General features: G+C 45.1%; 1 long non-coding RNA gene across 4 annotated transcripts in view; it reads right to left on the bottom strand.

Moving 5' to 3' along the window:
• Positions 1-525: 525 nt before the first annotated feature.
• Positions 526-22,458, bottom strand: part of LOC149441411 (uncharacterized) — a 648,839-nt gene continuing 626,906 nt past the window's right edge. For all 4 annotated transcript variants that reach the window (XR_016307379.1, XR_016307378.1, XR_016307380.1 and 1 more), the window contains one exon: positions 526-1,702. This is a non-coding gene — a long non-coding RNA (uncharacterized LOC149441411). The remainder of the gene's footprint in view (positions 1,703-22,458) is intronic.

The raw sequence follows: 22,458 nt of genomic DNA on the forward strand, positions 1-22,458 counted from the left end.
ATAAAAACCAATATGGTTTGATAAATTTGATTAGATGTTAATAACAATAAATAAATTAAATCACTTAAATAGAGTTAGCTGTATTATTCAGCACTGTGTTCTGTAGGGTTGCTTAAAAAATGCATCAACAACATGTAATAAAATTGGACTGTTTATATACTGCTATGATATAGGTTAATGTTCTGGAAGCCTAGAGTTGTAAGGCAGTCAGGTTAATTTTTAATTTTTAAAATCATTCCTAAACCTTCCAAGCCCTAGATTATTAACACAGCATTATTTTTAAATGCAGACATGTTGGTCTTTATTATGTTTTTATGAAGTTTTTGGAGCTACACTTACATGAACATGATTCGTGAAGTGTATGTAAAAAAAATAAAAAATAAATATATATATATATATATATATATATATATATATAATTTGTATTTTATGGCTATCTGTAGATCTTTAGAGAGCAAATCTTGTCTAAATTTTCCAATCAATGTCATCGTACAAATAAAAAAATAACAGGGCCACACAACAACAAACTATACATATTTTAATATCATTTACAAAATATGATTGTAATACAAAGTAAATAATCATCATGAACATACAGTATATTTATCATAAAATAACAGCATCCTTAAACAAAAAACATTACTAATGTCAGCATCAATTTTTCTCTGCCATAATCCCAACATATGTGACTTTCCACAAAGACAGCAAGCACAGGTAAATGACCACATCCTGTCCCCCTCCCCCTGACGTCTTCACAAAAGAAAGAACATTTTGAAAATAAATGAACTGTTGCAGCCACAAGTTACAGAAGTCATGCTTTCAATATCACAGGTACACAATCAATACAGTCCCGAGCTGCTGGTTCCCCTCCGCCTAGGTCCCAAGAGCCAAACTTGTGATCAATACTAAAAAATCCTCACAAGTTAGGGTCTCAGGGACTAGGAAAAGTCCGAGATCATTCCGTAGCGTTTCTCCTTCAAAATTGCGAGAGGGTCCGTTTGTTTTCCGATCATGAACATTTCAAAACATTTCAGCAAATACAACATGACGGTAAATGCATTTCAGCATACATCAGATGTGCTAGATTAAAAGAGAGAGGATGACTTCAAAACATTCACAGTACATTGAGCATCGTTTTCCTAATAAGCCTCAGTATCACTCAGGGACCAAGCAATACATTGCAGCCTAATTTGGTATCCTGTTGCTCATTTGGGCCCTAGGACGCAGACTGCTTTAAATATATTTCCACAAGTAGGAAAATAATAAAATAAAAAGAACGGAAAATAGTCTTTTTTGTCTATCTTATTTAAAGGGGTTGAGCTTAAAATCCTTTCCTAAACGCAGAATGGTAAAGCCAGGAGCCAGTGTGTACAAGTTTTAAATGCTGTTGATATAGGATGAGAACAACGAACAATGTGAAAACATTTTTTCTATCACCAGGGGGCTTTCGCTGGCTTTGCATTAAAGAGGTACACCAAAATCCCAGAATATTCATAGGACAGACTTATGTCACAGAAGAAAAACATCTTTTCCACTGAAAGTGATTTCCTTGTTCTGTTCTTCGCAAAATTAAAAAGAAAAAAAAAAAGAAAAAAAAAAAAAAGTCAAAATGGCCCAGGTAAGGTCTTGTCGCCTGAAGCAATAAAAAAAGGATATAGTAGAATCCGATCTATAAAATCTTCATCTTTCCAGGATATTTCTGCTGTAAAAGAGAATACAGTAAAATAAAAAGAGTTAGTCACAGGACAGAGGCATACGAACAACGCTTTCAATTAACAGTTAAAACAAGGAACAGCACACAGAAATGAACCTGCAATGAAAAATGCTGGTGTTGCACCTAGGATTTTTTTCGAACAGTCGAATCCATACAAAGGGTTTTTTTTTTTGGGGGGGTCGCTTAAAATGCTGCAGCTATTAACGTTTCCTCAAATGGCAACAGAAGCCGTCTCAAATAAGTAGCCTTTATCCAGTTATCAAGCCATTTCGTCTCTTATCTTAAAATGATTTTACATGCAATATTTGAACACAGGCTATGGACGAACAATTAGCATGAAAAATCTGTGCCCTCCGCAGATTCAGCATTAACATAATTACATCCCCCCCACTCCCCCCATGGCAGAGACCCATCCTCCTGTGAGAATACATCTGATGCTCCAAAGATTGAAATCAGTCAGGTTTTTGAGGCTGGGAGACATACCTGAGCTTCTCACTCCCAGGCTTGGCTTTTACCTTCCCTCCACGCACGCAGACACGCAGACAGACAGACACACACTTGCAGACACGCACAGACACACACACACAGAAAAAAAAAAAAAGCAAGGCGAAGCTGTGGATGCTGACTCAGAACAGTTGTGTTTGGAGGGGGTGCAATCGGCTGGTGTTTTCTCTGCACTCATCATTAACATTAACTCAGTCTCTCGTATCCACCCTTTCCTCGACCTGCAGAAATGCAGCATTTGCATGATGCTGGCATCTCAGCCCTTCCAGGTCAGACGTCTCGGGGTGGAACACACACACAATACAAGATCTAAGCCTCTCCTAAGATTGCCTTCTGATCTTCCAGCGTTCTCTTCTTAGGGTGCTACCTTCCCACTTCCACTCTTCCGCTTATTTGACATCTTTTCGGGATTTATAAAAAAAAATGCCCAGCGTTCAGTAATATGGCTTGCCAAATGGTCCTTCCTGCACCTTCTTTTTTCCCAAAAAAAAGCCTGTTAGTCCCCACCCTTCTTTTACCCCCCCCAAAATCAATAAGTAAGATCTCCCAAAGCAGTGGTGGAAATAGGCTGTGACATACAGACTTTCATCCTCAGTTCTCAGGCTGAAGAATAGCAAGTGATCCAGCCACGCACGTGACGTGGAGAGACATAATGCCAGCAATTCTTTTACAGTCTTAAGAGTTTATTCTACGCCTTTGCAGGTCTTCACCCTCCTCACTGAGCAAATGCTTGTGGAAACAATGCTTGTCTATAGTCCGGCTGCCAAACAATGCAATGATCAAGCATTTTTATCACTGCACCGTCAAGAAATCAAAACTTGCTGCTTTCAATAACACTACAGCTTTGGGCAATGGAGCGGCTATTTTCTTCTTTCAGATCTACCTCACTGAGGCTTGTTTTTCTTTTTTTTTCGGCAGTTTCCAGCGCCTAAAACAGCGGCGTCTGATCAATATAAGGGAGGACAATAGTTTAAAACCTGCCAGGGTGACAGCAAAGTAAATGGATCACATTGATGCTAGGCACCCAGGATTTTTCATTAGCATTGATATAAATAAAACATTAGTGCATGTAGATGCTTGAAAGCTGTAGCATTGCTTTGCTCCAGCTGATATCCTGCTACATCTCTGCACATGAATCTTCTTTGTTCTGGGAATCCATGACACACCTAGATCCCTACAGAGCTGGAGTTGAAAGCTATTCCTCTATACACGGCTCCTCTGTTCACAAAGAAGCGACGGCTACACCAGCACCAACTAGAACCCAGTGCCATCTCTTGGTAAACAAAAGTCAAGTTTAAAATCCCAGCATGCACTGCAACATTGCAGTACTTCCGTAAGTAACCTACTGGTGCAATAATAATATTCATAATATTAATAAATGGCAACAATACTTTATCTATTTAGAAAAAAAGTTTCCTTTGTGACAAATAAAAAAAGTTACAACAATTGTAGAATGGCTAAAATAAAAAAAGTCTGTAAAATTGTAAAAAATAAAAAATCACCAGCATACAGACATATACATACACCGCACAGACAAGCATGCATGCAGCAAATTATTCGTCGTCAATACGGTGAGACGGACGTCAGGCTCAGTTTAATGATATACGTACAACAGACAGCCTTCACTTCTTAATGTCCTTGTGCTGAAACTCACCCTTGCTCCAGTATCCCTTCCTTTGTGCCTCTTTTGCCCCTGTCTACTTTTACCCACAATGCCCTGGTTAAATAAATGTCATGACCTCGCTACTGCTATCAGACGTGAATTAAAAAAAAAAAAAAGTCAGACACTTTAAAAAATTGAACATGCGCTCTCAACTAAACTGCCTCCTGGTACAGGTTTGTGGACGGCCTCTTAGAGGAGCTGTCTCCTGTTCCACCAATCAGGGAATGCCAATGCAAATGTTAGACATGTTGTACGCCAGCCCAATGTCTGGCATTGTACAGAGTGCAAGGCAATGGTTAAACAATGTATATATAACCTAAATGTTTTTTTTTTAGAGCCAACAAAACCTTTCACAGCAACAAAGAACCTCCTGGGTGATAGATGTCCAAATCCATAATGAGGAACAAACAAATGGAGAAAAGTATTCTATATATTTAAACAAAGCGTTGTCACATGAACATCAGAGATATTAAAAAGAAGCCTCTTTTAGGGCCAGGGGACTTGGCGGACCTGACTCAATCAATAATTGTCTGCTGAGAGATGCTGTAATCTATCAAGTCAATTACCTTTGCTAGCATACATCTGATCTGATTGTCTTCTAGTAACATTAACCCTTGAATGATTTTCTTTTTATTCTCACAGCAAGGAAGATAGGATAGCAAATATGCTATAGGCTGTGGCTGTGATATAGAATTAATTTAAACTGCTGATAAGATACAGTATTGCTGTGGTATACAGATACGGTACAGAGTCACTATACAGTAGAGAAGGGAGACACTGGCATTATAAAAAATGTGATAGCCCCAGTGTAAGAAATGGGATTTGTATTAATGTATTACCTGTAGCTATATAATACAGAAAGCAGAAATACATTGCAAAGTGATAAAGCGGCATTAACAGGTCAACATTGCTTTGTTAAAGAGAAAGTCAAATATTATCAGTGTTTTATACATATGTCAAACAGCTCAGTTTAATGTAAATATTCCTAATATTAATGTTTAAAAAAAATCTTCCTATGTATAGTATAATTAGTAATTATATTTGTATAAATAGGAGCTGTGTTTGCTCATTACATATGCAGACATTGTTTCCTGCTTATTTCCACAATACAAGTCTATCAGTCAGCCAACATACACTATATTGCCAAAAGTATTGGGACGCCTGCCTTTACACGCACATGAACTTTAATGGCATCCTAGTTTTAGTCCGTAGGGATCAATATTGAGTTGGCCCACCCTTTGCAGCTATAACAGCTTCAACTCTTCTTGGGAAGGCTGCCCACAAGGTTTTGGAGTGTGTCTATGGGAATGTTTGACCGTTCTTCCAGAAGCGCATTTGTGAGGTCAGGAACTGATGTCGGATGAGAACGCCTGGCTTGCAGTCTCCACTTTAATTCATCCTAAAGGTGTGCAGAGGTCAGGACTCTGTGCAGGCCAGTCAAGTTCCTCTACCCCAAACTCGCTCATCCATGTCTTTATGGACCTTGCTTTGTGCACTGGAGTGCAGTCATGTTGGAACAAGAAGGGGCCATCCTCAAACTGTTCCCACAAAGTTCCCACAAAGTTGGGAGCATGAAATTGTCCAAAATGTTTTGGTATGCTGACGCCCTAAGAGTTCTTTTCACTGGAGCTAAGGGGCCAAGCCCAAGCCCTGAAAAAGAATTCCACACCATATTCCCCCCTCCACCAAACTTTACAGTAGGCACAATGCAGTCAGGCAAGTACCTTTCTCCTGGCAACCGCCAAACCCAGACACGTCCATCGGATTACCAGACAGAGAAGTGTGATTCGTCACTCCACAGAACACGTCTCCACTGCTCTAGAGTCAAGTGGCGATGTGCTTTACACCACTGCATCCGACGCTTTGCATTGCACTTGGTGATGCAAGGCTTGGATGCAGCTGCTCGGCCATGGAAGCCCATTCCATGAAGCTCTCTACGCACTGTTGTGCTAATCTGAAGGCCACACAAAGTTTGGAGGTCTTTAGGTATTGACTCTGTAGACAGTTGGCGACTTCTGCGCAGTGTGCTCTTCAGCATGCGTTGACCCTGCTCTGTCATTTTACATGGCCTACCACTTCATGGCTGAGTTGCTGTTGTTCCCAGTTGCTTCCACTTTGTTATAATCCCACTAACAGTTGACCGTGGAATATTTAGTAACAAGGAAATTTCACGGGTGGACATATTGCACAGGTGGCAACTAATCATTGTACAACACTTGAATTCACTGAGCTCCTGAGAGCGACCTATTCTTTCACAAATCTTTGTAGAAGCAGTCTGCATGCCTAGATGTTTAATTTTATACACCTGTGGCCATGAGGTGATTGGAACACCTGAATCCAATGATTTGGAGGGGTGTCCCACTACTTTTGGCAATATAGTGTATTTTTTGGTTGACAAAAGAAACAAGTTCATCAAGTCATTTAACAGAAAAATAAATAAATAAATACATTAAAAACCTCTAGATAAAGAATCTTAGACCCATAGCGGACCCAGAGGAAAGCAAAATAACCTCTAAGCATATTCCTTTCTATATATTAACAAAAAGAAAAAAAAGCATAGTCCAATTTGCTCCAACATGAGAAATAATATCAATTGTGATTCCATAAGAAAATTCCCTGGATCAACGATCTCTGGTGTTATTACTTAAAATGCAACTAAAACAATGCACCCCTGAGAGCCCAATGTCTAATCTCAACAGTCACTGAGGGAGATTTACTATAACTGGAGCACTCAGAATCTGGTGCAGCTGTATATGGTAGCCAATTAGCTTCTAACTTAAGCTTGTTCAATTAAGCTTTGAAAATAAAACCTGGAAGGTGATTGGTTTCTATGCAGAGTTGCACCAGATTTAGCAAATTCCAGTTTTAGTAAATAACCCCTATTAAGCATTTAGGCAGAGTAAAGCTAGCCATACATGGATTGAAATTTGGCTGGTTCAATAGGGACCGGCTGAATTTTGATCCCTCTGTGGCCACATTGGTTGAACCGAATTCATACTATTGATCGTCTTCTGCTAAACCAACCTGTCTGTACAGTATATTTTCACTTCAATAGGTAATAGGCTGCATCTGTGTATTCTGGCAGTGGGGGAGTCTCCTCACTATCAGAGTACAGTGACAAAAACGGGGAGGATTCCTGCATCTACATCAAACAAGTGGACAGGGGAATTGGATCATTTTTGTTTCATTCAACTGACTAGTTGAATGAAAAAAACTGACCCATGTATTGCTAGCTTGAGAGTAGTAGCTAATCTACTCTGTCTCTGCCTTTAAAAAAGAGGCCAAAACCTATAAAACAGCCCAGAGCCATGTGTGGTTTTCATCCTGAAGTACCCACAGTCCCACAGGGACTGACATCAACACAATGAGGAGTTGGCGGCCATCTTGTTATGATAATACCATTCCATATGTCAGGTGTACCAAGCTGGAAATGTGGGTGGGGAAAAAATAGTTGAAGCTTTAAATAAGTTCAGAACTGGAACCCAGGGATGGGAATCCCACAAGAAGAGTTGAGTTCTAATTATTCTTACAGCTGCAGTTATCACATAATAAATATGACATCTCAGATACGGCTTATGCACTAAGCTACACTTGCGTGCATTAATGAGCTGCAGAACAACACTTTCAAAGCCAAGTCTCATAATACAACCTTCATATAGTGTCAATATAACATACAAGTTTACAAGTTTGAGAATGGACTGGGTGAGACAGTTATTACACAATTTTTCTGTAAGTGACTAATCTGAATGCAATCCAAAAGTCACTATATTGCGCCAGGTGCAAAAAATTAATTAATGTATTATATTGCTGCCATTTTCTCCCAACACAAGATATAAACCATATAGTATCACCTCTACTCAAGTGACCACAAGCGGCACATAACCTATACCATATATATCAATAAACTCTAATTAACATTCATATGTGTCATTTTCTGTCTTCATCAATACCCCTGTAACACAAACATAATGTGTAATTTAGGTAAATATAAAGTGACTGTAAACATAAAAATGTTCCATATATTCCAAAAGAAAATGGAATACGAAAATAGTCCCGTGACAGAAGAAAAGCTGAAAGTCCAGTGTTAAAAAATTCCAAAATTAGAGTCCGGTGTTAGAATAAACCTCAGTGATAGAAAATATATAAATGTGTTGAAAAGATCCATGCTGTGCCCACCATGCAACTCCACTCAGGTGTGCACTCACCAGAACATAGCCTTTAATAGCATAATCACAAGGATGTCCACTGTTGGGATCAAGAGGTTTCTCCAAGAATCACCATTATCATGAATGGTTGCCAGGATCATAATAAAATATTCCTGTGAGGCGGGAGATCCTGTCAGCGGCAGCAGCGGCGACAGTCAGCAGAGGGAGAGTGAGAGAACCCAGCACAAGGAATTTTTTAACACTGGACTTTCAGTTTTTCGTCTATCACGGGACCATTTGTGTATTCTATTTTCTTTTGGAATATATGGAACATCACTGTTTTATGTTTACAGTCACTTTATATTTACCTAAATTACACATTATGTTTGTGTTACAGGCAGTGGTGTATTTAAGTTTCGTGCTGCCCTAGGCAACACAACCCCCATGGAGAGACCCTGACACCAGCCAACACCCCCCTTCCCCACAAAGAGAGCCTGACATTGACCAACACCCCAGTCCCCCACCCACCCCCACCTGAGAGAGCCTTCCACTACCACTGCCCCCCATACACTGGCAAACCCCCCACCCTGGCAAGAGATAAGACACCCACCTTCACAGCTCCCTGGGAACAAGAGTCATGCTCTGCATACACCATCAAGCAGCCTGCAGCCTCTCCCAGATCCCACCTGGTCCCCGTGCTGTGTGTGTCCCTTCTTCCTTTCCTTCTTTTAGGGGATGGCACTGCCCCCCTGAAAAATGCTGCTGCCCTCCTGGAAATCGCCGCTGCTCCCTGAAAAGTGCTGCCCTAGGCAACTGCCTTGTTTGCCTTGTGGTAAATACACCCCTGGTTACAGGGGTATTGATGAAGAGAGAAAATGACACATATGAATGTTAGAGTTTATTGATATATATAGTATAAGTTATGCACCGCTTGTGGTCACTTGAGTAGAGGTGATACTATATGAGTTATTATACAATGTTGTCATGTAATGGAAGTAATGCAATGTCCCCAAGAGAAACAAGGTTGACACAATATTACAAAAATGTTGAGATGAATGAGATACAGAAATGTTACAGTGTTACTATGACATGCAGAGGTGATACAGTGCTACTACGAGATAAATGTTACTATAAGATGCAGAGATGAGGTTTTATTGTCAAAGCTTAATTGATCAAGAATAAGTTGGACACTGATTGGCTACCATGCACAGCTGTACCAGATTCTGAGTGTTCCAGTTTTAGTGAATTAACCCCATAGTGTTACTTTGAGATACTGTTGCAGTGTGACTATAAATTACAGAGCTGCTACAGTGAGGCTGATTTACTAAAGGCAAATAGACTATGCAAGTGATGAGTTACATCATCCAATCATGTGCAAGCATAGATGCTGTTTTTTTTATTTTCCTTGCATGTGATTGGGTGGTCTTTGTAAAGTAAAGCTTTACCTCATTTACTAAGTTCTGGAGCAACTGCACTTGCAAAAGTGCATAGTCTATTTGCCTTAATAAATCAACACCAGTGTTAGTATGAAATACAGAAATGTTACTTTATGATATGGAGGTAATATAGTGTTAGCATAAGATCAGTGTTACTAAGGGATACAGGAAGGCAACAGTTTTACTATGAGATACAGAAATGTTCCAGCATTACTATAGGATAGAGACATTTTACAGTGTTACTATTAGAGATGAGCGAATTATTCAAAAATTCGGTTCGGCTGATTCGCCGAATTCGCCGATTAAATTCGCTTCGTGCCAAATATATTCGCTGCGAATTTAACTTATAAAAAGGGTGTTTCTAGGCTTCAGAGAGCCTTTATATTAGTGCAGAACACTGTACCTTTAATTTAAATGCCCTTGGAGTCTGCTGGGGAAGAGAAATAATACTGTCAGTCAGTATGACATGCAGATGAGTGCCGTCGATCTTAGAATCACCGCACACTTCACTCATTTGGGCAGTCACGGGGCCAAAACCAGAGTGTGGAGCCACAGTGTGGCGATGGAGACAGCAGCAATGGGAGGCCGTACAGGGACCCATGACACACTCTGGACCTGGCAGCAGCATGAGGAAGCGGTACAGGGGCCCATGACAGATTACGGGCCTGGCAGCAGCATGAGGAGTCAGTACAGGGGCCCATGGCAGATTACGGGCCTGGCAGCAGCATGAGGAGGCGGTACAGGGGCCCATGGCAGAGTGGCAGAGCGTAAGCAGCTAAAACTGAAGGCCATACAGAGGCCTATGTTAAACAGTCCCCCCAGCAGCAGCGTGGGGAGATGACTATCAAGAGTCCAATGGCAGAGTGGCGGAGCAGAAGCAGCTTCAATTGAAGGCCATACACAGGCCTAGGTTAAAAAGCGGAAGCCGTCAGCAGCGTGAGCAGACGACAGAGACACCTGGCGCAGGGTGGCGGTGGATGCAGCAGTATTCGGAAGCCAAACACAGGCCTCGGTTAAAAAGCGGAAGCTGTCAGCAGCGTGAGCAGACGACAGAGGCACATGGCGCAGGGTGGCGGTGGAGGCAGCAGCAATGGAAGGCCATACAGCACCCTATCACAAAATGGAACCCACCAACAGTGTAAGGAGACCTGAAAGTGGCACATGGCGCAGGGTGGCGGTGGAGGCAGCAGTATTCGGAAGACATACACAGGACTAGTTTAAAAAGCGGAAGCCGTCAGCAGCGTGAGCAGACGACAGAGGCACATGGCGCAGGGTGGCGGTGGAGGCAGCAGTATTCGGAAGCCATACACAGGCCTAGGTTAAAAAGCGGAAGCCGTCAGCAGCGTGAGCAGACGACAGAGACACATGGCGCAGGGTGGCGGTGGATGCAGCAGTATTCGGAAGCCAAACACAGGCCTCGGTTAAAATGCGGAAGACGTCAGCAGCGTGAGCAGACGACAGAGGCACATGGCACAGGGTGGCGGTGGAGGCAGCAGCAATGGAAGGCCATACAGCACCCTATCACAAAATGGAACCCACCAACAGTGTAAGGAGACCTGAAAGTGGCACATGGCGCAGGGTGGCGGTGGAGGCAGCAGTATTCGGAAGACATACACAGGACTAGTTTAAAAAGCGGAAGCCGTCAGCAGCGTGAGCAGACAACAGAGGCACATGGCGCAGGGTGGCGGTGGAGGCAGCAGTATTCGGAAGCCATACACAGGCCTAGGTTAAAAAGCGGAAGCCGTCAGCAGCGTGAGCAGACGACAGAGACACATGGCGCAGGGTGGCGGTGGATGCAGCAGTATTCGGAAGCCAAACACAGGCCTCGGTTAAAAAGCGGAAGCCGTCAGCAGCGTGAGCAGACGACAGAGGCACATGGCGCAGGGTGGCGGTGGAGGCAGCAGCAATGGAAGGCCATACAGCACCCTATCACAAAATGGAACCCACCAACAGTGTAAGGAGACCTGAAAGTGGCACATGGCGCAGGGTGGCGATGGAGGCAGCAGTATTCGGAAGCCATACACAGGCCTAGGTTAAAATGCGGAAGCCGTCAGCAGCGTGAGCAGACGACAGAGGCACATGGCGCAGGGTGGCGGTGGAGGCAGCAGCAATGGAAGGCCATACAGCACCCTATCACAAAATGGAACCCACCAACAGTGTAAGGAGACCTGAAAGTGGCACATGGCGCAGGGTGGCGGTGGAGGCAGCAGTATTCGGAAGCCATACAAAGGCCTAGGTTAAAAAGCGGAAGCCGTCAGCAGCGTGAGCAGACGACAGAGACACATGGCGCAGGGTGGCGGTGGATGCAGCAGTATTCGGAAGCCAAACACAGGCCTCGGTTAAAAAGCGGAAGCCGTCAGCAGCGTGAGCAGACGACAGAGGCACATGGCGCAGGGTGGCGGTGGAGGCAGCAGCAATGGAAGGCCATACAGCACCCTATCACAAAATGGAACCCACCAACAGTGTAAGGAGACCTGAAAGTGGCACATGGCGCAGGGTGGCGGTGGAGGCAGCAGTATTCGGAAGCCATACACAGGCCTAGGTTAAAAAGCGGAAGCCGTCAGCAGCGTGAGCAGACGACAGAGACACATGGCGCAGGGTGGCGGTGGAGGCAGCAGCAATGGAAGGCCATACAGCACCCTATCACAAAATGGAACCCACCAACAGTGTAAGGAGACCTGAAAGTGGCACATGGCGCAGGGTGGCGGTGGAGGCAGCAGTATTCGGAAGACATACACAGGACTAGTTTAAAAAGCGGAAGCCGTCAGCAGCGTGAGCAGACGACAGAGGCACATGGCGCAGGGTGGCGGTGGAGGCAGCAGTATTTGAAAGCCAAACACAGTCCTCGGTTAAAAAGCGGAAGCCGTCAGCAGCGTGAGCAGACGACAGAGGCACATGGCGCAGGGTGGCGGTGGAGGTAGCAGCAATGGAAGGCCATACAGCACCCTATCACAAAATGGAACCCACCAACAGTGTAAGGAGACCTGAAAGTGGCACATGGCGCAGGGTGGCGGTGGAGGCAGCAGTATTCGGAAAGCCATACACAGGCCTAGGTTAAAAAGCGGAAGCCGTCAGCAGCGTGAGCAGACGACAGAGGCACATGGCGCAGGGTGGCGGTGGAGGCAGCAGTATTCGGAAGCCATACACAGGCCTAGGTTTAAAACTGGAACCCAGCAGCGTGAGCAGACGACAAAGACGCACATGGCAGAGGATGGATCTGGCAGCAGTATGAGAAGGCGGTACAGGGGCCCGTGGCACAGTGTGGTGATGGGGGCTACAGCAACTGGATGCCAGAAAGTGGCCGATAGGGCTATATACTGCATGGAATTATAAAGTTGTAAAGACAGCGGCCTATAAGGCTATACACACTATAACAATCATGACTTGATTGACCATTGGCCTATAAGGCTATACACAGCATGAATATCATGACTTATTCTGAGAGTGGTTTGGAAGGCTATATACAAAAAGTAATTCATGAGCTGTCCGGACAGCGGACAATAAGTACATATATACAAATCAATTCATCAGCTGTCCAGCCAGCGGCCTCAAAGGCGACACATATAGAAAGCAATTCATGAGCTGTTCAGACAGCGGCCTCTAAGGCGACAGATATACAAAGCAATTCCCGAGGTGTTCAGGGAGCGGCCTGAACGGCTAGGTTATTAGGTCAGTTGTGTCAGGAACTGGTGGTTTGAAATCCAGACTAATCCACGCCTGATTCATTTTCACAAACGTGAGTCTCTCCACACTTTGGGTGGACAGTCGTGTCCTCCGCGGAGTTACAATACCTCCTGCCGCACTAAACACGCGCTCCGATGCCACGCTACTGGCCGGGCATGACAGCCTTTCAAGGGCAAATTCAGCTAGTTGGGGCCAAAGGTCAAGTTTCGTTGCCCAGTAGTCAAGGGGATTGTCTACCTCGGTTGGCAGGGTGCTGTCCAAGTAGGCCCAAGCCTGTTGTTTGAGGTCCTGCTCCAGGTCCACCTGATGCTGCTGCTGCTGCGGCTGGTTAGTAGTTTCCTCACTGCGCTGGTGAAGAAAGCTACTCATCATCGACTGCAGACTGAGGCAGCCGCTGCTGGTGGAGCTGCCACTGCTCCTACCACCCCTCCCCTGCTGCCATGGCAGCGGAACGCGAGCGCACAGGGCCCACAGTGTCTGAGGATGGACGTTGGCGCAGAAAGGCAGAGACCAACTGACTACATAGGTGGTTTTTATAGTACTTTATTTTGGCCTCCCTCTCAGCAGGTGTGAAAAAGGCCACCATTTTTGAACGGTAGTGAGGGTCCAACAAGGTGGACAGCCAAAAGTCATCCCTCTGTCTGATGGTTATTATTCGGCTGTCGCTACGCAAGCAACCGAGCATGCTATGGGCCATTTGTGCCAAGGAATGCGAGGGACTCCCTGCCTCCATCTCCACAGCATACTGCCACGGTGCGTCTGGGTCCTCTGTCTCCTCCTCCTCCTCTACCAGATGCTCCTGCTCCTCCACTCCTGTCTGCTGAGTGGAAAAACCACCCATTTCACTCAATAATTCCTGAGCACCAATGTCCTCCTCTACCTCCTCCTCTTCTTCCTGTCCTGCCCCCACAGGGGTCATGTGGCGTTGAGATCTGTGAGCCACGTCTACCGCACCCTGACCAGCCATTGTTAACAGCATTTGTTCCAGGACGTGCAACAGAGGAATGACGTCGTTCATCCCATAGTCCTGCCGACTCACGAATAGCGTGGCATCCTCAAAGGGCCTGAGCAAGCGGCAGGTGTCACGCATGAGCTGCCAATGGCTGACATCTAAGTTACACAGGGGAGTACCTTTATCCGCTTGTAACATCAGGAAATCGGTGATGGCCTTTCGCTGTTCGTAAAGGCGGTCTAACATATGTAGGGTTGAATTCCACCTTGTTGCAACGTCGCAGATCAGGCGATGCTGTGGAATTCCGTTCTGCCGCTGCAGCTCAAGGAGGGTGTGCTTTGCGGTGTAGGAATGGCTGAAATGCATGCAAAGTTTACGTGACATTTTAAGGATGTCTTGCAGTGGGATGGTGGATTTTAGGAACCGCTTGACAACCAGATTGAACACGTGAGCCATGCATGGCGCATGGCACAACCTTCCTTGACGCAGAGCAGACACCATGTTCTTTCCGTTGTCGGTCAACATGGTTCCGATTTTCAGTTTGCGCGGAGACAGCCATCTGTCGATTTCTCTGTTCATTACACTGAGAAGTTCCTCCCCTGTGTGACTACGTTCGCCAAGGCATACCAGGTGCAGCACAGCGTGACACCGTTGCGCCCTGCACATGTGATATGCCGGTCGGGTAATGGGACTTGGCACGGGGGTGGCGGCAGAGGACACGGCGGAAGAAGAGGTGGTAGAGGCGGACATCTTTGCTGGACCAAGGACGTGCAAACGTGGAGGCAAAAGCGGCGTGACCTGTCCAAGTTGCTGGTGCGGCTGTGCCGGCACCACGTTCACCCAGTGGGCCGTAAATGACATGTACTGTCCCTGACCGTAGTTACAGCTCCACACGTCGGCGCTGCCGTGCACTTTGGCAGAGACCGACATGCTCAAAGACTGGCCCACCATCTCTTCTACATGTGAATGCAGGGCTGGCACTGCCTTTTTGGCGAAGAAATGCCGGCTTGGCACTCTCCACCGCGGCTCGGCACAAGCCATCATTTCTCGGAAAGGTGCTGAGTCCACCACTTGGAAAGGGAGGGACTGCAGCACCAGCAACTTGGACAGGAGGACGTTCAGCTTCTGCACCGTCGGGTGCGTGCTCGCAAACTGTTGTCTCTTGGAAACGGATTCCAAGAAAGACTGCTGACGGAATCCGTGCAGAGGAGTAGCAGGAGAAGGAGCATCTGAACGAGCGGAAGATGCCAACGAGCGACAACTCCCCTCAGCAGAGGTGTTGGAGCCTTGACTGGCTGATAGAGGGCGATTGACGTCGGGTGACGGAGCAAGTAACGGAGCGGGTGATGGAGCGGGGGCTGGGGCAGGCAGAACCGCTGTATCTTTATCACGGTTTTCCCAGGCCACCGAATGGCGACGCTGCATATGCTGACGCAACGCTGTAGTCCCAACATTGGTCCCCTGGCCACGCTTGACTTTCTGGCCACATAGTCGACATATGGCTACGTTTACTTCCTCGGGCGGCTTGACGAAAAATTGCCACACCGCCGAGTAGGAAACTTTGCCCCCGCTACTCCTCACTGGCTGACTGCTACTTCCTCCGTGCACACCGGCACCACTACTGGCCGTGGTGGTAGGCTGCAGTGGAGCTGGTGCTCTACTCCGTGGCCGTTTGCCTCCACTGACACTGCTGCGACCCTGCTGCCTCCTGGGCAACCCACAGACTGTTTTGCTCGCTGCCAAGCTGGCACCCTCTTCTCCTGATGATGCGGAAGCAATAGCCTGATGACGACGAGGCTGCCAATTGCGATCAGCCTCATCATCATCAATTAGGGTCTCCGCATCACTACTAGCCCCCTCGGCTGCGTGTGGGTCAGGAGACAGACCTGTCTCGAGCCACTCTCCTCGCCAGTACTTCTTCGCCTGGCTGCTGAAGAGGCGGATGTCTCCCCCCGTTCCTGACCGCCCTCTGTTAGCTCTTCCTCACTGTACAGTGGGGCTGAGCCCACAGCATGCGATACTTCGCTTGGTGAGGGAACACCAAAGGACAGGGGCAGGTCGAGGACACGTGATTTCAGTGGGCTTGCTCCCGGGCCATGCCAACTAACGGTTGTGTCTGACGTACCCACCGACCGTTGGCTGTAGGTGTCAGAGGTGACCTGGGAAGAGGAAGACGACCGAGTCAACCAATCGATGACGGCAGGGTTGTCGGTGGAGACACGACCGCTGGATGACACCGGGAGCACTGGCCTCTGGCTGCGACTAGTGCTGCCTCGACCCCTTCCTCTGCTGCCACGTCTGCTCGCTCCTGAAACATTGCCTCCTCTGCCACTCCTCTGCGTGTTGTCTGACATACTCTTTAATTCAATAAGCACCCCAAAAAAATAAAACCGGATTTAACTCTTTGAACGTACAATAGTGGTTGTGAAGCAGAAAGTCAGTTTATTTAGCACAATCGGTCAATTGCAGCTTGCCGTTGGCTGGAAACTGTACGTTTATGTCACTGGAATGCACTAATCCCCCCAAAAATATTACCGCCACCCGGCGTGTAAATGGATCTAACTCTTTGAACGTACAATAGTGGTTGTGAAGCAGAAAGTCAGTTTATTTAGCACAATCGGTCAATTGCAGCTTGCCGTTGGCTGGAAACTGTACGTTTAGGTCACTGGAATGCACTAATCACCCAAAAAAGATTACCGCCACCCGGCGTGTATATGGATTTAACTCTTTGAACGTACAATAGTGGTTGTGAAGCAGAAAGTCAGTTTATTTAGCACAATCGGTCAATTGCAGCTTGCCGTTGGCTGGAAACTGTACATTTAGGTCACTGGAATGCACTAATCACTCAAAAAATATTACCGCCAGCCGGCGTGTAAATGGATTTAACTCTTTGAACGTACAATAGTGGTTGTGAAGCAGAAAGTCAGTTTATTTAGCACAATCGGTCAATTGCAGCTTGCCGTTGGCTGTAAACTGTACGTTTATGTCACTGGAATGCACTAATCACCCAAAAAATATTACCGCCACCCGGCGTGTATATGGATTTAACTCTTTGAACGTACAATAGTGGTTGTGAAGCAGAAAGTCAGTTTATTTAGCACAATCGGTCAATTGCAGCTTGCCGTTGGCTGGAAACTGTACGTTTATGTCACTGGAATGCACTAATCACCTAAAAAATATTACCACCACCCGGCGTGTAAATGGATCTAACTCTTTGAACGTACAATAGTGGTTGTGAAGCAGAAAGTCAGTTTATTTAGCACAATCGGTCAATTGCAGCTTGCCGTTGGCTGGAAACTGTACGTTTATGTCACTGGAATGCACTAATCACCCAAAAAATATTACCGCCACCCGGCGTGTAAATGATCTAACTCTTTGAACGTACAATAGTGGTTGTGAAGCAGAAATTCCGTTTATTTAGCACAATCGGTCAATTGCAGCTTGCCGTTGGCTGGAAACTATACGTTTAGGTCACTGGAATGCACTAATCACCCAAAAAATATTACCGCCACCCGGCGTGTATATGGATTTAACTCTTTGAACGTACAATAGTGGTTGTGAAGCAGAAAGTCAGTTTATTTAGCACAATCGGTCAATTGCAGCTTGCCGTTGGCTGGAAACTGTACGTTTATGTCACTGGAATGCACTAATCACCCAAAAAATATTACCGCCACCCGGCGTGTAAATGGATCTAACTCTTTGAATGTACAATAGTGGTTGTGAAGCAGAAAGTCAGTTTATTTAGCACAATCGGTCAATTGCAGCTTGCCGTTGGCTGGAAACTGTACGTTTAGGTCACTGGAATGCACTAATCACCCAAAAAATATTACCGCCACCCGGCGTGTAAATGGATCTAACTCTTTGAACGTACAATAGTGGTTGTGAAGCAGAAAGTCAGTTTATTTAGCACAATCGGTCAATTGCAGCTTGCCGTTGGCTGGAAACTGTACGTTTAGGTCACTGGAATGCACTAATCACTCAAAAAATATTACCGCCACCCGGCGTGTAAATGGATTTAACTCTTTGAACGTACAATAGTGGTTGTGAAGCAGAAAGTCAGTTTATTTAGCACAATCGGTCAATTGCAGCTTGCCGTTGGCTGGAAACTGTACGTTTATGTCACTGGAATGCACTAATCACCCAAAAAATATTACCGCCACCCGGCGTGTATATGGATTTAACTCTTTGAATGTACAATAGTGGTTGTGAAACAGAAAGTCAGTTTATTTAGCACAATCGGTCAATTGCAGCTTGCCGTTGGCTGGAAACTGTACGTTTATGTCACTGGAATGCACTAATCACCCAAAAAATATTACCACCACCCGGCGTGTAAATGGATCTAACTCTTTGAACGTACAATAGTGGTTGTGAAGCAGAAAGTCAGTTTATTTAGCACAATCGGTCAATTGCAGCTTGCCGTTGGCTGGAAAGTGTACGTTTAGGTCACTGGAATGCACTAATCACCCAAAAAATATTACCGCCACCCGGCGTGTATATGGATTTAACTCTTTGAACGTACAATAGTGGTTGTGAAGCAGAAAGTCAGTTTATTTAGCACAATCGGTCAATTGAAGCTTGCCGTTGGCTGTAAACTGTACGTTTATGTCACTGGAATGCACTAATCACCCAAAAAATATTAACGCCAGCCGGCGTGTAAATGGATCTAACTCTTTGAACGTACAATAGTGGTTGTGAAGCAGAAAGTCAGTTTATTTAGCACAATCGGTCAATTGCAGCTTGCCGTTGGCTGTAAACTGTACGTTTATGTCACTGGAATGCACTAATCACCCAAAAAATATTACCGCCACCCGGCGTGTATATGGATTTAACTCTTTGAACGTACAATAGTGGTTGTGAAGCAGAAAGTCAGTTTATTTAGCACAATCGGTCAATTGCAGCTTGCCGTTGGCTGGAAACTGTACGTTTATGTCACTGGAATGCACTAATCCCCCCAAAAATATTACCGCCACCCGGCGTGTAAATGGATCTAACTCTTTGAACGTAAAATAGTGGTTGTGAAGCAGAAAGTCAGTTTATTTAGCACAATCGGTCAATTGCAGCTTGCCGTTGGCTGGAAACTGTACGTTTATGTCACTGGAATGCACTAATCCCCCCAAAAATATTACCGCCACCCGGCGTGTAAATGGATCTAACTCTTTGAACGTAGAATAGTGGTTGTGAAGCAGAAAGTCAGTTTATTTAGCACAATCGGTCAATTGCAGCTTGCCGTTGGCTGGAAACTGTACGTTTAGGTCACTGGAATGCACTAATCACCCAAAAAATATTACCGCCACCCGGCATGTATATGGATTTAACTCTTTGAATGTACAATAGTGGTTGTGAAGCAGAAAGTCAGTTTATTTAGCACAATCGGTCAATTGCAGCTTGCCGTTGGCTGGAAACTGTACGTTTATGTCACTGGAATGCACTAATCACCCAAAAAATATTACCGCCACCCGGCGTGTAAATGGATATAACTCTTTGAACGTACAATAGTGGTTGTGAAGCAGAAAGTCAGTTTATTTAGCACAATCGGTCAATTGCAGCTTGCCGTTGGCTGGAAACTGTACGTTTATGTCACTGGAATGCACTAATCCCCCCAAAAATATTACCGCCACCCGGCGTGTAAATGGATCTAACTCTTTGAACGTAAAATAGTGGTTGTGAAGCAGAAAGTCAGTTTATTTAGCACAATCGGTCAATTGCAGCTTGCCGTTGGCTGGAAACTGTACGTTTATGTCACTGGAATGCACTAATCCCCCCAAAAATATTACCGCCACCCGGCGTGTAAATGGATCTAACTCTTTGAACGTAGAATAGTGGTTGTGAAGCAGAAAGTCAGTTTATTTAGCACAATCGGTCAATTGCAGCTTGCCGTTGGCTGGAAACTGTACGTTTAGGTCACTGGAATGCACTAATCACCCAAAAAATATTACCGCCACCCGGCATGTATATGGATTTAACTCTTTGAATGTACAATAGTGGTTGTGAAGCAGAAAGTCAGTTTATTTAGCACAATCGGTCAATTGCAGCTTGCCGTTGGCTGGAAACTGTACGTTTATGTCACTGGAATGCACTAATCACCCAAAAAATATTACCGCCACCCGGCGTGTAAATGGATATAACTCTTTGAACGTACAATAGTGGTTGTGAAGCAGAAAGTCAGTTTATTTAGCACAATCGGTCAATTGCAGCTTGCCGTTGGCTGGAAACTGTACGTTTATGTCACTGGAATGCACTAATCACCCAAAAAATATTACCGCCAGCCGGCGTGTAAATGGATTTAACTCTTTGAACGTACAATAGTGGTTGTGAAGCAGAAAGTCAGTTTATTTAGCACAATCGGTCAATTGCAGCTTGCCGTTGGCTGGAAACTGTACATTTATGTCACTGGAATGCACTAATCACCCAAAAAATATTACCGCTACCCGGCGTGTAAATGGATCTAACTCTTTGAACGTACAATAGTGGTTGTGAAGCAGAAAGTCAGTTTATTTTGCACAATCGGCAAACTGCAGCACCAACTGTGCACGACAGCCACCAAAAAAAAAAGGGTGTATGTCACTTTAAATTTTCGATTCTTTGATAGCTGTGGCCCTGAGTAACGATTCTGTGTCCCTGAGTAACGATTCTGTGTCCCTGAGTAACGATTCTGTGGCCCTAAAGTCTCTGTGGCCCTAACTCTGTCCCTTAATACAGACAGGTCTGTCTCTCTTGAATGACCGGAGGCTAATGGAGAATTCTAAGATGGCCGCGATTTATAGCTCCACCATTACACAGTGCTGGCTGGCTGCTGATTGGCTAATGCGATCACATGTCATGATTCATGACTCATGAATGCATTATGGGTCAGCGCGCCTTGTCTGCGCGCCTTCCCAGAGATCCCCGCCCCATCTTCTCTGTCCATTTTCTCCTGTCGCCACACATGTCGCCGCCATTTTTGGGAAAATTCGATTCGTGCATCCGAAGTTTGCTAATCTTCGGATTCGTCGCAAATCGAAATTTTCCAAATCTTCGGAACGAATTCCACTTCGTCATGTTCGATTCGCTCATCTCTAGTTACTATAATAAATGACGGTGATACAGAGTTACTATGACATACAGAAGTGATACAATAAAACTATAGGATACAAGGGTGATATAGCAGAACTAAAAGAAACAGAGATAATATATGTTACAGAGGTAATATTGAAAAACTATAGGAGGCAGAGATGATATAGTAGAACTATAGGATACAGATGTGATATAGTAGCACTATTGGATACAGATGTGATGTAGTAGAACGTTAGGATACAGAGGTGATGTAGTAGAACGTTAGGATACAGAGGTAATATAGTAAAACTATAGTATATAGAGTGATTGTAGCAGAACTATAGGGTACAGATGTGGCATAGCAGAACTATAGGGTATGGAGGTGATATAGCAGAACTATAGGATACAGAGATAATATAGCAGAACTATAGGATACAGAGATGATATATTATTATTATTATTATTATACAGTATTTATAAAGCGCCAATAGTTCACTCAGTGCTGTACATTACAAAGGGGGACAGAACATGTGACAGAACAATACCAATACAATACAAAACATGAGGGGATCGAGGGCCCTGCTCTTTCGAGCTTACAATCTAGAAGATATAGCAGAACTATAGGATACTGAGATAATATAATAAAACTATAGGATACAGATGTGATATAGTAGAACTATAGGATACAGAGATGATATAGTAGAACTATAGGAAACAGAGATAATATAATAGAACTATAGGATACAGATGTGATATAGTAGAACTATAGGCTACAGAGATGATGTAGTAGAACTATAGGACACAAAGATAATATAATAGAACTATAGGATACAGATGTGATATAGTAGAACTATAGCGATTATGGTGCAAAACCAGATTCCCTCGAGTGTTCTCCCTCTACAAATCCGCCTTCCTCACCTACACCTCCTCCCTCCACGCTGCCAAGCAAGCCTACTTCGTAACCCTGATTAACACCCTCTTCTCCTGTCCTCGCTGCCTCTTCTCCACTTTCAACTCCCTACTCCCCCCCCCACCCCCACCCAGTACCTCACTCACCACCCACGAGATTGCCAATCACTTCCAAAACAAGATTGACGCAATCCGTAAGGACATTGCCAATACTCAATCTACCTCCCCACCTAGCCTACCTCCCACCATTACCCCATCAACTCTCCCCTTCCCTGACCTTGCATTCGCCCTGCCCCCCACCACACCTTACATCCCGCACACTATAACCTCCCCAACACTCCGCTCCTTCAGCCCTGCTACCACTGAGGAGGTCACTAAGGTCTTCTCAGAAGCCCGCCTCACCTCTTGCCCCCTTGATC

The sequence above is a fragment of the Staurois parvus genome, unplaced genomic scaffold (genome assembly GCF_062004578.1).
Source record: "Staurois parvus isolate SC_StPar_1 unplaced genomic scaffold, SC_StPar_1.0 ptg000988l, whole genome shotgun sequence".
NCBI lineage: Eukaryota > Metazoa > Chordata > Amphibia > Anura > Ranidae > Staurois > Staurois parvus.